Genomic DNA, 17,298 nt, shown 5'->3' on the forward strand with positions numbered 1-17,298 from the left:
GTCTATGATCGACCCCTTAGATCCTACGGCCCTATGATCGACCCCTAGACCCTACAGTCTATGATCGACCCCTTAGATCCTACAGTCTATGATCGACCCCTTAGATCCTACGGTCTCTGATCGACCCCATAGATCCTACGGCCCTATGATCGACCCCTAGACCCTACAGTCTATGATCGACCCCTTAGATCCTACGGCCCTATGATCGACCCCTAGACCCTACAGTCTATGATCGACCCCTTAGACCCTACAGTCTATGATCGACCCCTAGACCCTACAGTCTATGATCGACCCCTAGACCCTACAGTCTATGATCGACCCCTAGATCCTACGGCCCTATGATCGACCCCTAGACCCTACGGCCCTATGATCGACCCCCTAGACCCTACGGTCTATGATCGACCCCTAGACCCTACAGTCTATGATCGACCCCTTAGATCCTACAGTCTATGATCGACCCCTAGACCCTACGGCCCTATGATCGACCCCTTAGACCCTACAGTCTATGATCGACCCCTTAGATCCTACAGTCTATGATCGACCCCTAGATCCTACGGCCCTATGATCGACCCCCTAGACCCTACGGTCTATGATCGACCCCTTAGATCCTACAGTCTATGATCGACCCCTAGACCCTACGGCCCTATGATCGACCCCTTAGATCCTACAGTCTATGATCGACCCCTAGACCCTACGGCCCTATGATCGACCCCTTAGATCCTACAGTCTATGATCGACCCCTTAGATCCTACAGTCTATGATCGACCCCTTAGACCCTACGGCCCTATGATCGACCCCTAGACCCTACTTCCTCGTGGAGATCTGAGATGATTCGACAGATGTAAGCAATATGGTAATATTTAGTGGATTTAGACCCATCCAATCTTCTCAGATCTCCACAAGGGCAAAGGGCAAAGGGTCCTACGGGTCAATTGAAGATTAGGCCTACGAGCTGAACCCAGTAACATGTTTTAAAGCTGCACTTGATCGAGAACACTGTTGTTAGTCTAATTATGGATACGATTACTACAAACGTTGGGTCCACAGGATCCGGCCAGGTAAAACCCGTTGTGTTTCAGAAAGATTACTTTTGATACTTTGTCTCTGTGTGTGTGTGTGTGTGTGTGTGTGTTTACCTCCTACCGTCGTTGTGATCTAACTCCATGATACTAAACCTGTAGTGTATCAGATCTTAAACACTCAGCACAGCAAAGGGTTCTCTCTTATCTTGTTAGATACACTTTTTACATTTTTATAAAAGCATTTCAACAGGCCAGGTTTTTTAATTTTTTTTTATTAAATGTGTTTTTTGATACTTTTTTTCCAATAAAGTCTTTTATTAAAATCATATCTTTGTTCTAGAGGTTTGTGTTGTAAAGATGGACTCCTCGTTAGGGGAAACGGCACAGAGGTGAGCAGTGTGGAGGTCACCCCTCAGAGCCTGGTTCCTCTCGTCTACCCAGTACAGCCAGTAGAGGACTGGTCACCCCTCAGAGCCTGGTTCCTCTCTACCCAGTACAGCCAGTAGAGGACTGGCCACCCCTCAGAGCCTGGTTCCTCTGGTCTACCCAGTACAGCCAGTAGAGGACTGGTCACCCCCTCAGAGCCTGGTTCCTCTGGTCTACCCAGTACAGCCAGTAGAGGACTGGACACCCCTCAGAGCCTGGTTCCTCTGGTCTACCCAGGTACAGCCAGTAGAGGACTGGTCACCCCTCAGAGCCTGGTTCCTCTGGTCTACCCAGTACAGCCAGTAGAGGACTGGTCACCCCTCAGAGCCTGGTTCCTCTGGTCTACCCAGTACAGCCAGTAGAGGACTGGTCACCCCTCAGAGCCTGGTTCCTCTGGTCTACCCAGTACAGCCAGTAGAGGACTGGTCACCCCTCAGAGCCAGGTTCCTCTGGTCTACCCAGTACAGCCAGAAGAGGACTGGTCACCCCTCAGAGCCTGGTTCCTCTCTACCCAGTACAGCCAGTAGAGGACTGGTCACCCCTCAGAGCCTGGTTCCTCTGGTCTACCCAGTACAGCCAGTAGAGGACTGGTCACCCCTCAGAGCCTGGTTCCTCTGGTCTACCCAGTACAGCCAGTAGAGGACTGGTCACCCCTCAGAGCCTGGTTCCTCTGGTCTACCAGTACAGCCAGTAGAGGACTGGTCACCCCTCAGAGCCTGGTTCCTCTCTACCCAGTACAGCCAGTAGAGGACTGGTCACCCCTCAGAGCCTGGTTCCTCTCTACCCAGTGCAGCCAGTAGAGGACTGGCCACCCCTCAGAGCCTGGTTCCTCTGGTCTACCAGTACAGCCAGCAGAGGACTGGTCACCCCTCAGAGCCTGGTTCCTCTCTACCCAGTACAGCCAGTAGAGGAATGGTCACCCCTCAGAGCCTGGTTCCTCTGGTCTACCCAGTACAGCCAGTAGAGGACTGGTCACCCCTCAGAGCCTGGTTCCTCTGGTCTACCCAGTACAGCCAGTAGAGGACTGGTCACCCCTCAGAGCCTGGTTCCTCTGGTCTACCCAGTACAGCCAGTAGAGGACTGGTCACCCCTCAGAGCCTGGTTCCTCTGGTCTACCCAGTACAGCCAGTAGAGGACTGGTCACCCCTCAGAGCCTGGTTCCTCTGGTCTACCCAGTACAGCCAGTAGAGGACTGGTCACCCCTCAGAGCCTGGTTCCTCTGGTCTACCAGTACAGCCAGTAGAGGACTGGTCACCCCTCAGAGCCTGGTTCCTCTGTCTACCCAGTACAGCCAGTAGAGGACTGGCCACCCCTCAGAGCCTGGTTCCTCTGGTCTACCAGTACAGCCAGTAGAGGACTGGTCACCCCTCAGAGCCTGGTTCCTCGGTCTACCCAGTACAGCCAGTAGAGGACTTGACACCCCTCAGAGCCTGGTTCCTCTGGTCTACCCAGTACAGTCAGTAGAGGACTGGTCACCCCTCAGAGCCTGGTTCCTCTGGTCTACCCAGTACAGCCAGTAGAGGACTGGTCACCCCTCAGAGCCTGGTTCCTCTGGTCTACCCAGTACAGCCAGAAGAGGACTGGCCACCCCTCAGAGCCTGGTTCCTCTCTACCCAGTACAGCCAGTAGAGGACTGGTCACCCCTCAGAGCCTGGTTCCTCTCTACCCATTACAGCCAGTAGAGGACTGGTCACCCCTCAGAGCCTGGTTCCTCTCTACCCAGTACAGCCAGTAGAGGACTGGTCACCCCTCAGAGCCTGGTTCCTCTCTACCCAGTACAGCCAGAAGAGGACTGGCCACCCCTCAGAGCCTGGTTCCTCTCTACCCAGTACAGCCAGTAGAGGACTGGTCACCCCTCAGAGCCTGGTTCCTCTCTACCCAGTACAGCCAGTAGAGGACTGGCCACCCCTCAGAGCCTGGTTCCTCTCCACCCAGTACAGCCAGTAGAGGACTGGCCACCCCTCATAGCCTGGTTCCTCTCTACCCAGCACAGCCAGAAGAGGACTGGCCACCCCTCATAGCCTGGTTCCTCTCTAGGTTTCTTCCTAGGTTCTGGCCTTTCTAGGGAGTTTTTCCTAGCCACCGTGCTTCTACACCTGCATTGCTTGCTGTTTGGGGGTTTTAGGCAGGGTTTCTGTAGAGCACTTTGTGACATCAGCAGATGTAAGAAGAGCTATATAAATACATTTTATTGATTTATTGATTGATGGTGCTCGGAGACTGAACGTGCCGCTTAGACCACTGCACTAAGGCAGTTCACAGTACCTAGGGGCTATTGTTTGGGGAAGAATGTGCAGGCCCTGGGGATACTTGATGATGGTATGAAGACGGTTGGTTTGCACATTCTTCCTTAAACAAGAGCCCTGACCTTAACCACTCAGAATTAATACCTGGCCTTAACCACGCAGGAATTAACCTGGTAACCAGGCAGGAATTAACCCGGTAACCACGCAGGAATTAACCCTGTAACCAGGCAGGAATTAACCCTGTAACCACGCAGGAATTAACCCGGTAACCACGCAGGAATTAATGAGTCAAAAATACACGTTCATCCCAATAATACGTCAGATTTCGAAGGGAAACTATGAGAACCTGTTCTCTATTGGCAATGACGTCCAAGGTATTTGTTGTTTGCAGTAATTTCTCCGTTGTTGTAAAACGGACAGTTTCATCCAGCTTTTCATTGGCTGACTTTCAAACTGACAATTCCACATTGAGATTGACTCGATATCAAACTTTCGTTAGCAAAGAACGTTAAAAAAAAAATGTATCGTCCCAGTGGGTCAAACGTTTGGTTTGAGATTTATCCGTGCTTCTACATCTGCACTGCTGCTGTTTGTGGTTTTAGGCTGGGTTTCTCCCTTCGAGTTTCCCCTCACAGGGATGAAATGTAGAATGAACGAAGTCATTGAAATGAAAGTTAACTTCTCATCTACAATAATGTTTATGAAGCTAGCTCTATCTCTGTAGAGTTCAAATATACTTCACTCTGTAGTATTCAAATATATCTGCCATGCCCTTTGTCTTCACACACACACACGCGCACACACGCACACATGCACACACACACACACACCACCTGTGCTTGGTGAGAGTGTGGTTTTCATATGGTTATTATGTTTACACCCTCGCCACTGGGAAGGATAGTGACTTGGAACATTCTCAGCACATTTAAGGAACTTGACAAAAAAAAAAAAAAGTTATATTCCTGTTACACAAAAACAAGAAGTATGTGAACATTTCTTCAAATTATTGGATTCGGTAATTTCGTCCACATCCGTTGCTGACAGGTGTATAAAATCGACCACACAGCCATGCAATCTCCATAGACAAACATTGGCAGTAGAACGACCCGTACTGAAGAGCTCAGTGACTTTCAACGTGGCACCGTCACAGGATGCCACCTTTTTCCCTACAAATTAGCTCGTCAAATTTCTGCCTTGCTAAAGATGCCCCAGAACTGCAGAGCGCTGAAACACGCAGCGTTGTAAACATCGTCCGTCCTCGGGTTACGACCCTCACTACCGAGTTCCAGACTACCTCTGGAAGAAACGTCAACACGACAACTGTTTATCAGGAGTTTCATGAAACGGGTTTCCACGGCTGAGCAGCAGCACACAAGCCTAAGATCACAATGCCAAGCGTCGGTTGGATTGGTTTAAAGATATAAAGCACCTTGCAATTCTCTCTCTCTCTCTCACATCTCTCCTCTCGCGACACACTACTCGCAGACGCACACCACCACCTCACCATCACATCACTCACTCTCACACTCACCCTCTCTCACACACACACACACACACACACACACACACACACACACACACACACACACACACACACACACACACACACACACACACACACACTCAGTGTACGAGGTGTACTGTATGTTGAGTCTCAAGAGGAGGCCTGTCTTCCTGTGAGGCTGTGTAGACTGGGGGGGGGGAGAGGGGGAGAGGGGGTGGGAGAGGGGGAGAGAGGGGGAGAGGGGGGGCTCTGCAGACCAGGGACTATATTTACCACCTCCACCAGTTCTCACATCCCCCCTACAGCCATCTGCTCCACACCGGGCCCTTGGAGTTACCACGAAGGACCTTAAATCTCAGGGGGACCCGGATACAGAGACAGAAATATCCAGATATGAACTATAAACTCTTGAGGTAATCAAAATACAACAACAAAATAATATTTGGTTATTAAACTGTGGGGATGGAATACTGACCTGGAATCGGTGGAAGTCATTTCAACACAAATCTACCATTGACGTGATTGGCATGGTGTACAATTCCAGTACAGGATTCAGTCCCCACATCAGCAATTACAGCAATTACAGATATTACAGATATTACAGCAATTACAGATATTACAGATATTACAGATAATACAGCAATTACAGATATTACAGCAATTACAGATATTACAGCAATTACAGCATATTACAGATATTACAGATATTACAGATATTACAGCAATTACAGATATTACAGCAATTACAGATATTACAGCAATTACAGATATTACAGATATTACAGCAATTACAGATATTACAGATATTACAGCAATTAGAGATATTACAGCTATTACAGATATTACAGATATTACAGATATTACAGATATTACTGAATCCCTCCTCTCTGAAACTCTGTCTGTATTGTAGCTGATAGAAATGTCTGCTTGGTTGGATAACTGGTTGGCTGGTTGGCTGGCTGGTTGATTTTATAACTGGTTGGCTGGCTGGTTGGCTGTCTGGCTGGCTGGTTGATTGGATAACTGGTTGGCTGGCTGGTTGGCTGTCTGGCTGGCTGGTTGATTGGATAACTGGTTGGCTGGTTGGCTGGGTGATTGGATAACTGGTTGGCTGGTTGGCTGGTTGATTGGATAACTGGTTGGCTGGTTGGCTGGGTGATTGGATAACTGGTTGGCTGGTTGGCTGGCTGGTTGATTGATTGGTTTGATAACTGGTTGGCTGGTTGGCTGGCTGGTTGGCTGGTTGATTGGATAACTGGTTGGCTGGTTGGCTGGCTGGCTGGCTGGCTGGTTGGTTGGCTGGCTGTCTGGCTGTCTGGCTGGTTGGTTTGCTGGTTGGTTTGCTGGTTGGCTGGCTGGCTGGCTGGCTGGTTGGCTGGCTGGCTGGTTGGTTTCGCTGGTTGGTTGGCTGGCTGGCTGGCTGGCTGGCTGTCTGGCTGGCTGTCTGGCTGTCTGGCTGTCTGGCTGGTTGGTTTGCTGGTTGGTTTGCTGGTTGGCTGGCTGGCTGGCTGGTTGGTTTGCTGGTTGGCTGGTTGGCTGGCTGGCTGGTTGGTTTGCTGGTTGGCTGGTTGGCTGGCTGGTTGGCTTGCTGGTTGGCTGGTTGGTTGGCTGGCTGGCTGGCTGGCTGGATGGCTGGTTGGCTGGTTGGCTGGCTGGCTGGCTGGCTGGTTGGCTGGCTGGCTGGCTGGCTGGCTGGCTGGTTGGCTGGTTGGCTGGCTGGTTGGCTGGTTGGCTGGTTGGCTGGCTGGCTGGATGGCTGGATGCCTGTGTGTACAGTGTGATGTTCTACAGTCATAGACAACTAGAGTTTCAACTCAATGAATGAGTTGTACTGTGTCTGTCAGCTGTGTGTGTGTGTGTGTGTGTGTGTGTGTGTGTGTGTGTGTGTGTGTGTGTGTGTGTGTGTGTGTGTGTGTGTGTGTGTGTGTGTGTGTGTGTGTGTGTGTGTGTGTGTGTAGACAGGCAGGAAGAGGGGAGGTGAAGACTGAGAGTCCAGAAAAAGAAGCAGACTTTCACATTAGGAATTTCTCCATTTACAGTAGCCGCAAGCAGAACCCCAGACATACACACACAGAGGCACCTGTTATCGCCTTCTACTGGGCCCATCTGCCTGAGAGAGAGAGAGAGAGAGAGAGAGAGGGGAGGGAGAGAGGGAGAGAGAGAGAGAGAGAGAGAGAGAGAGAGAGAGAGAGAGAGAGAGAGAGAGAGAGAGAGAGAGAGAGAGAGAGAGAGAGAGAGAGAGAGAGAGAGAGAGAGAGAGAGAGAGAGAGAGAGAGAGAGAGAGAGAGAGAGAGAGAGAGAGAGAGAGAGAGAGAGAGAGAGAGACAGAGAGAGAGAGAGAGAGAGAGAGAGAGAGAGAGAGAGAGAGAGAGAGAGACAGAGAGAGAGAGAGAGAGAGAGAGAGAGAGAGAGAGAGAGAGAGAGAGAGAGAGAGAGAGAGAGAGAGAGAGAGAGAGAGAGAGAGAGAGAGAGAGAGAGAGAGCGAGAGAGAACAGAGAACAGAGAACAGAGAACAGAGAGAGAACAGATACAATGGCACAAAAACAAAAACACAGGTGCAAATCCTAGCACTCACTCACTGTACAAAATGTTTACGATAACTTCGCTAGATAACAACGCATCAGTCTATAAGGTCTATTGACCCTAGCAGACCTCAGAGGAACTCTGAGCCAAGGTGGAAGTAGAGTAGCAACAGCTCCTCGGTCCTCATCCGGTCCTCATCCGGTCCTCATCCGGGCCTCATCCGGTTCTCATCCGGTCCTCATCCGGTCCTCATCCGGTCCTCATCCGGTTCTCATCCGGTCCTCATCCGGTTCCTCATCCGGTCCTCATCCGGTCCTCATCCGGTCCTCATCCGTGCCTCATCCGGGCCTCATCCGGTTCTCATCCGGGGTGATGATGTGATGATGTGGGTTGAGTCACTGACGTGGTCTTCCTGTCTGGGTTGGCGCCCCCCCTTGGGTTGTGCCATGGCGGAGATCGTTGTGGGCTATACTCGGCCTTGTCTTAGGACTGGTGGCTGGAGACATCCCTCTAGTGGGGCCTGTGCTTTGGCAAAGTGGGTGGGGTTATATCATGCCTGTTTGGCCCTGTCCGGGGGTATCATCGGATGGGGCCACAGTGTCTTCTGATCCCTCCTGTCTCAGCCTCCAGTATTTATGCTGCAGTAGTTCATGTGTCGGGGGGCTAGGGTCAGTCTGTTACATCTGGAGTATTTCTCTTGTCTTATCCGGTGTCCTGTGTGAATTTAAATATGCTCTCTCTAATTCTCTCTTTCTCTCTTTCTGTCTTTCTCTCGGAGGACCTGAGCCCTAGGACCATGCCTCAGGACTACCTGGTATGATGACTCCTTGCTGTCCCCAGTCCACCTGGCCGTGCTGCTGCTCCAGTTTCAACTGTTCTGCCTGCGGCTATGGAACCCTGACCTGTTCACCGGACGTGCTTGTTGCACCCTCGACAACTACTATGATTATTATTATTTGACCATGCTGGTCATTTATGAACATTTTAACATCTTGACCATGTTCTGTTATAATATCCACCCTGCACAGCCAGAAGAGGACTGGCCACCCCTCATAGCCTGGTTCCTCTCTAGGTTTCTTCCTAGGTTTTGGCCTTTCTAGGGAGTTTTTCCTAGGGAGTTTTTCCTAGCCACCGTGCTTCTATCACATGCATTGCTTGCTGTTTGGGGTTTTAGGCTGGGTTTCTGTACAGCACTTTGAGAATATCAGCTGATGGGGTGATGATGTGATGGGGTGATGGAGTGAGGATGTGATGGGGTGATGGGGTGATGGAGTGAGGATGTGATGGAGTGAGGATGTGATGGGGTGATGGGGTGATGGGGTGATGGGGTGATGGAGTGAGGATGTGATGGGGTGATGATGTGATGATGTGATGGAGTGAGGATGTGATGGGGTGATGGGGTGATGGAGTGAGGATGTGATGGGGTGATGATGTGATAGGTTGATGGAGTGAGGATGTGATGGGGTGATGATGTGATGGGGTGATGGAGTGAGGATGTGATGGGGTGATGATGTGATGGGGTGATGGGGTGATGATGTGATGGGGTGATGGGGTGATGGAGTGAGGATGTGATGGGGTGATGATGTGATGGGGTGATGATGTGATGGGGTTGATGGGGTGATGGGGTGATGGAGTGAGGATGTGATAGGGTGATGGAGTGAGGATGTGATGGGGTGATGGGGTGATGGAGTGAGGATGTGATGGGGTGATGATGTGATGGGGTGATGATGTGATGGGGTGATGGAGTGAGGATGTGATGGGGTGATGGGGTGATGGAGTGAGGATGTGATGGGGTGATGATGTGATAGGGTGATGGAGTGAGGATGTGATGGGATGATGGAGTGAGGATGTGATGGGGTGATAGGGTGATGGAGTGAGGATGTGATGGGGTGATGGAGTGAGGATGTGATGGGGTGATGATGTGATGGAGTGAGGATGTGATGGGGTGATGGAGTGAGGATGTGATGGGGTGATGATGTGATGGGGTGATAGGGTGATGGAGTGAGGATGTGATGGGGTGATGATGTGATGGGGTGATGATGTGATGGGGTGATGATGTGATGGGGTGATGGGTGATGGAGTGAGGATGTGATGGGGTGATGATGTGATGGGGTGATGATGTGATGGGGTGATGGGGTTATGGAGTGAGGATGTGATGGGGTGATGGAGTGAGGATGTGATGGGGTGATGGGGTGATGGAGTGAGGATGTGATGGGGTGATGGAGTGAGGATGTGATGGGGTGATGATGTGATGGGGTGATGGAGTGAGGATGTGATGGGGTGATGATGTGATGGGGTGATGATGTGATGGGGTGATGATGTGATGGGGTGATGATGTGATGGGGTGATGATGTGATGGGGTGATGGGTGATGGAGTGAGGATGTGATGGGGTGATGATGTGAGGATGTGATGGGGTGATGATGTGATGGGGTGATGGGGTGATGGGGTGATGGAGTGAGGATGTGATGGGGTGATGAGGTGATGGGGTGATGATGTGATGGGGTGATGGGGTGATGGAGTGAGGATGTGATGGGGTGATGATGTGATGGGGTGATGATGTGATGGCTGATGGGGTGATGATGTGATGGGGTGATGGAGTGAGGATGTGATGGGGTGATGATGTGATGGGGTGATGGGGTTATGGAGTGATGGGGTGATGATGTGATGGGGTGATGATGTGATGGGGTGATGGGGTGATGGGGTGAGGATGTGATGGGGTGATTATGTGATTGGGGTCATGGGGTTATGGAGGGAGGATGTGATGGGGTGATAGGGTGATGGAGTGAGGATGTGATGGGGTGATGGAGTGAGGATGTGATGGGTGATGGGGTGATGGGGTGATGGAGTGAGGATGTGATGGGGTGATGATGTGATGGGGTGATGATGTGATGGGGTGATGGGGTGATGGAGTGATGGAGTGAGGATGTGATGGGGTGATGACGCTAGCTGTTCTCTCTTTGAAAGGCCTTAATAGTCCTATCAAACTTTCCAGACATATTGATCTCCTAGCAACGGACCATGTTGATATAACAACGCTCCAAGAGCACACCTGGTCCATAAGGACTCATATAGAATAGAGAACACCTGGTCCATAAGGACTCATATAGAATAGAGAACACCTGGTCCATAAGGACTCATATAGAATAGAGAACACCTGGTCCATAAGGACTCATATAGAATAGAGAACACCTGGTCCATAAGGACTCATATAGAATAGAGAACACCTGGTCCATAAGGACTCATATAGAATAGAGAACACCTGGTCCATAAGGACTCATATAGAATAGAGAACACCTGGTCCATAAGGACTCATATAGAATAGAGAACACCTGGTCCATAAGGACTCATATAGAATAGAGAACACCTGGTCCATAAGGACTCATATAGAATAGAGAACACCTGGTCCATAAGGACTCATATAGAATAGAGAACACCTGGTCCATAAGGACTCATATAGAATAGAGAACACCTGGTCCATAAGGACTCATATAGAATAGAGAACACCTGGTCCATAAGGACTCATATAGAATAGAGAACACCTGGTCCATAAGGACTCATATAGAATAGAGAACACCTGGTCCATAAGGACTCATATAGAATAGAGAACACCTGGTCCATAAGGACTCATATAGAATAGAGAAAACCTGGTCCATAAGGACTCATATAGAATAGAGAACACCTGGTCCATAAGGACTCATATAGAATAGAGAACACCTGGTCCATAAGGACTCATATAGAATAGAGAACACCTGGTCCATAAGGACTCATATAGAATAGAGAACACCTGGTCCATAAGGACTCATATAGAATAGAGAACACCTGGTCCATAAGGACTCATATAGAATAGAGAACACCTGGTCCATAAGGACTCATATAGAATAGAGAACACCTGGTCCATAAGGACTCATATAGAATAGAGAACACCTGGTCCATAAGGACTCATATAGAATAGAGAACACCTGGTCCATAAGGACTCATATAGAATAGAGAACACCTGGTCCATAAGGACTCATATAGAATAGAGAACACCTGGTCCATAAGGACTCATATAGAATAGAGAACACCTGGTCCATAAGGACTCATATAGAATAGAGAACACCTGGTCCATAAGGACTCATATAGAATAGAGAACACCTGGTCCATAAGGACTCATATAGAATAGAGAACACCTGGTCCATAAGGACTCATATAGAATAGAGAACACCTGGTCCATAAGGACTCATATAGAATAGAGAACACCTGGTCCATAAGGACTCATATAGAATAGAGAACACCTGGTCCATAAGGACTCATATAGAATAGAGAACACCTGGTCCATAAGGACTCATATAGAATAGAGAACACCTGGTCCATAAGGACTCATATAGAATAGAGAACACCTGGTCCATAAGGACTCATATAGAATAGAGAACACCTGGTCCATAAGGACTCATATAGAATAGAGAACACCTGGTCCATAAGGACTCGTTACATTGAACTGGGTGAAGGACAGTATCCTAAAACCATCACTGTTACATTGAACTGGGTGAATATGAAGGACAGTATCCTAAACCCATCACTGTTACATTGAACTGGGTGAATATGAAGGACAGTATCCTAAACCCATCACTGTTACATTGAACTGGGTGAATATGAAGGACAGTATCCTAAACCCATCACTGTTACATTGAACTGGGTGAATATGAAGGACAGTATCCTAAACCCATCACTGTTACATTGAACTGGGTGAATATGAAGGACAGTATCCTAAACCCATCACTGTTACATTGAACTGGGTGAATATGAAGGACAGTATCCTAAACCCATCACTGTTACATTGAACTGGGTGAATATGAAGGACAGTAACCTAAACCCATCACTGTTACATTGAACTGGGTGAATATGAAGGACAGTATCCTAAACCCATCACTGTTACATTGAACTGGGTGAATATGAAGGACAGTATCCTAAACCCATCACTGTTACATTGAACTGGGTGAATATGAGGACAGTATCCTAAACCCATCACTGTTACATTGAACTGGGTGAATATGAAGGACAGTATCCTAAACCCATCACTGTTACATTGAACTGGGTGAATATGAAGGACAGTATCCTAAACCCATCACTGTTACATTGAACTGGGTGAATATGAAGGACAGTATCCTAAACCCATCACTGTTACATTGAACTGGGTGAATATGAAGTGATCCTAAACCATCACTGTTACATTGAACTGGGTGAATGAGGACATATCTAAACCCATCACTGTTACATTGAACTGGGTGAATATGAAGGACAGTATCCTAAACCCATCACTGTTACATTGAACTGGGTGAATATGAAGGACAGTATCCTAAACCCATCACTGTTACATTGAACTGGGTGAATATGAAGGACAGTATCCTAAACCCATCACTGTTACATTGAACTGGGTGAATATGAAGGACAGTACCTAAACCCATCACTGTTACATTGAACTGGGTGAATATGAAGGACAGTATCCTAAACCCATCACTGTTACATTGAACTGGGTGAATATGAAGGACAGTATCCTAAACCCATCACTGTTACATTGAACTGGGTGAATATGAAGGACAGTATCCTAAACCCATCACTGTTACATTGAACTGGGTGAATATGAAGGACAGTAACCTAAACCCATCACTGTTACATTGAACTGGGTGAATATGAAGGACAGTATCCTAAACCCATCACTGTTACATTGAACTGGGTGAATATGAAGGACAGTATCCTAAACCCATCACTGTTACATTGAACTGGGTGAATATGAAGGACAGTATCCTAAACCCATCACTGTTACATTGAACTGGGTGAATATGAAGGACAGTATCCTAAACCCATCACTGTTACATTGAACTGGGTGAATATGAAGGACAGTATCCTAAACCCATCACTGTTACATTGAACTGGGTGAATATGAAGGACAGTATCCTAAACCCATCACTGTTACATTGAACTGGGTGAATATGAAGGACAGTAACCTAAACCCATCACTGTTACATTGAACTGGGTGAATATGAATGACAGTATCCTAAACCCATCACTGTTACATTGAACTGGGTGAATATGAAGGACAGTAACCTAAACCCATCACTGTTACATTGAACTGGGTGAAGGACAGTATCCTAAACCCATCACTGTTACATTGAACTGGGTGAATATGAAGGACAGTATCCTAAACCCATCACTGTTACATTGAACTGGGTGAATATGAAGGACAGTATCCTAAACCCCATCACTGTTACATTGAACTGGGTGAAGGACAGTATCCTAAACCCATCACTGTTACATTGAACTGGGTGAATATGAAGGACAGTATCCTAAACCCATCACTGTTACATTGAACTGGGTGAAGGACAGTATCCTAAACCCATCACTGTTACATTGAACTGGTGAATATGAATGACAGTATCCTAAACCCATCACTGTTACATTGAACTGGGTGAATATGAAGGACAGTATCCTAAACCCATCACTGTTACATTGAACTGGGTGAATATGAAGGACAGTATCCTAAACCCATCACTGTTACATTGAACTGGGTGAATATGAAGGACAGTATCCTAAACCCATCACTGTTACATTGAACTGGGTGAATATGAAGGACAGTAACCTAAACCCATCACTGTTACATTGAACTGGGTGAATATGAAGGACAGTATCCTAAACCCATCACTGTTACATTGAACTGGGTGAATATGAATGACAGTATCCTAAACCCATCACTGTTACATTGAACTGGGTGATGGAATATGAAGGACAGTATCCTAAACCCATCACTGTTACATTGAACTGGGTGAATATGAATGACAGTATCCTAAACCCATCACTGTTACATTGAACTGGGTGAATATGAAGGACAGTAACCTGAACCCATCACTGTTACATTGAACTGGGTGAATATGAAGGACAGTATCCTAAACCCATCACTGTTACATTGAACTGGGTGAATATGAAGGACAGTAACCTAAACCCATCACTGTTACATTGAACTGGGTGAATATGAAGGACAGTATCCTAAACCCATCACTGTTACATTGAACTGGGTGAATATGAAGGACAGTAACCTAAACCCATCACTGTTACATTGAACTGGGTGAATATGAATGACAGTATCCTAAACCCATCACTGTTACATTGAACTGGGTGAATATGAAGGACAGTAACCTAAACCCATCACTGTTACATTGAACTGGGTGAATATGAAGGACAGTATCCTAAACCCATCACTGTTACATTGAACTGGGTGAAGGACAGTATCCTAAACCCATCACTGTTACATTGAACTGGGTGAATATGAAGGACAGTATCCTAAACCCATCACTGTTACATTGAACTGGGTGAATATGAAGGACAGTATCCTAAACCCATCACTGTTACATTGAACTGGGTGAATATGAAGGACAGTATCCTAAACCCATCACTGTTACATTGAACTGGGTGAATATGAATGACAGTATCCTAAAACCCATCACTGTTACATTGAACTGGGTGAATATGAAGGACAGTATCCTAAACCCATCACTGTTACATTGAACTGGGTGAAGGACCAGTATCCTAAACCCATCACTGTTACATTGAACTGGGTGAATATGAAGGACAGTATCCTAAACCCATGACTGTTACATTTTACTGGGTGGATGGAATATGAAGGACAGTATCCTAAACCCATCACTGTTACATTGAACTGGGTGAATATGAAGGACAGTAACCTGAACCCATCACTGTTACATTGAACTGGGTGAATATGAAGGACAGTATCCTAAACCCATCACTGTTACATTGAACTGGGTGAATATGAAGGACAGTAACCTAAACCCATCACTGTTACATTGAACTGGGTGAATATGAAGGACAGTAACCTAAACCCATCACTGTTACATTGAACTGGGTGAATATGAAGGACAGTAACCTAAACCCATCACTGTTACATTGAACTGGGTGGAATATGAAGGACAGTATCCTAAACCCATCACTGTTACATTGAACTGGGTGAATATGAAGGACAGTAACCTAAACCCATCACTGTTACATTGAACTGGGTGAATATGAAGGACAGTATCCTAAACCCATCACTGTTACATTGAACTGGGTGAATATGAAGGACAGTAACCTAAACCCATCACTGTTACATTGAACTGGGTGAATATGAATGACAGTATCCTAAACCCATCACTGTTACATTGAACTGGGTGAATATGAATGACAGTATCCTAAACCCATCACTGTTACATTGAACTGGGTGAATATGAATGACAGTATCCTAAACCCATCACTGTTACATTGAACTGGGTGAATATGAAGGACAGTATCCTAAACCCATCACTGTTACATTGAACTGGGTGAAGGACAGTAACCTAAACCCATCACTGTTACATTGAACTGGGTGAATATGAAGGACAGTATCCTAAACCCATCACTGTTACATTGAACTGGGTGAATATGAATGACAGTATCCTAAACCCATCACTGTTACATTGAACTGGGTGAAGGACAGTATCCTAAACCCATCACTGTTACATTGAACTGGGTGAATATGAATGACAGTATCCTAAACCCATCACTGTTACATTGAACTGGGTGAATATGAAGGACAGTATCCTAAACCCATCACTGTTACATTGAACTGGGTGAAGGACCAGTATCCTAAACCCATCACTGTTACATTGAACTGGGTGAATATGAAGGACAGTAACCTAAACCCATCACTGTTACATTGAACTGGGTGAATATGAATGACAGTATCCTAAACCCATCACTGTTACATTGAACTGGGTGAATATGAAGGACAGTATCCTAAACCCATCACTGTTACATTGAACTGGGTGAATATGAAGGACAGTAACCTAAACCCATCACTGTTACATTGAACTGGGTGAATATGAAGGACAGTATCCTAAACCCATCACTGTTACATTGAACTGGGTGAATATGAAGGACAGTAACCTAAACCCATCACTGTTACATTGAACTGGGTGAATATGAAGGACAGTATCCTAAACCCATCACTGTTACATTGAACTGGGTGAATATGAAGGACAGTATCCTAAACCCATCACTGTTACATTGAACTGGGTGAATATGAAGGACAGTAACCTAAACCCATCACTGTTACATTGAACTGGGTGAATATGAATGACAGTATCCTAAACCCATCACTGTTACATTGAACTGGGTGAATATGAATGACAGTATCCTAAACCCATCACTGTTACATTGAACTGGGTGAATATGAAGGACAGTATCCTAAACCCATCACTGTTACATTGAACTGGGTGAATATGAAGGACAGTATCCTAAACCCATCACTGTTACATTGAACTGGGTGAATATGAAGGACAGTCATCCCAATATGATGGATTAGAAATAAGGCCATGCTCATTTAAATAAAAACATCCTCCCTCATTTTAAACGACACAAACCTTCAGTGGGAACAGAATATGGCATAATTTGTCTTTGGCATCCTGTAATCTGACGTGATTTTGGCATCCTGTAATCTGACGTGATTTTGGCATCCTGTAATCTGACGTGATTTTGGCATCCTGTAATCTGATGTGATTTTGGCATCCTGTA

General features: G+C 46.8%; 1 protein-coding gene across 1 annotated transcript in view; it reads left to right on the top strand.

Moving 5' to 3' along the window:
• LOC106608347 (MYB proto-oncogene, transcription factor) overlaps positions 1-1,348 on the top strand; it is a 23,195-nt gene extending 21,847 nt beyond the window's left edge. Inside the window, exon 11 of the mRNA XM_082976184.1 lies at positions 1-1,348. This exon is cut by the window's left edge and continues 2,079 nt beyond it. The gene's annotated coding sequence lies outside the window, so the exon portion shown is untranslated.
• The last annotated feature ends 15,950 nt before the right edge of the window (positions 1,349-17,298 follow it).

The sequence above is a fragment of the Salmo salar genome, chromosome 06, assembly GCF_965601325.2.
Source record: "Salmo salar chromosome 06, fSalSal1, whole genome shotgun sequence".
In the NCBI taxonomy this organism is placed as follows: Eukaryota; Metazoa; Chordata; class Actinopteri; order Salmoniformes; family Salmonidae; genus Salmo; species Salmo salar.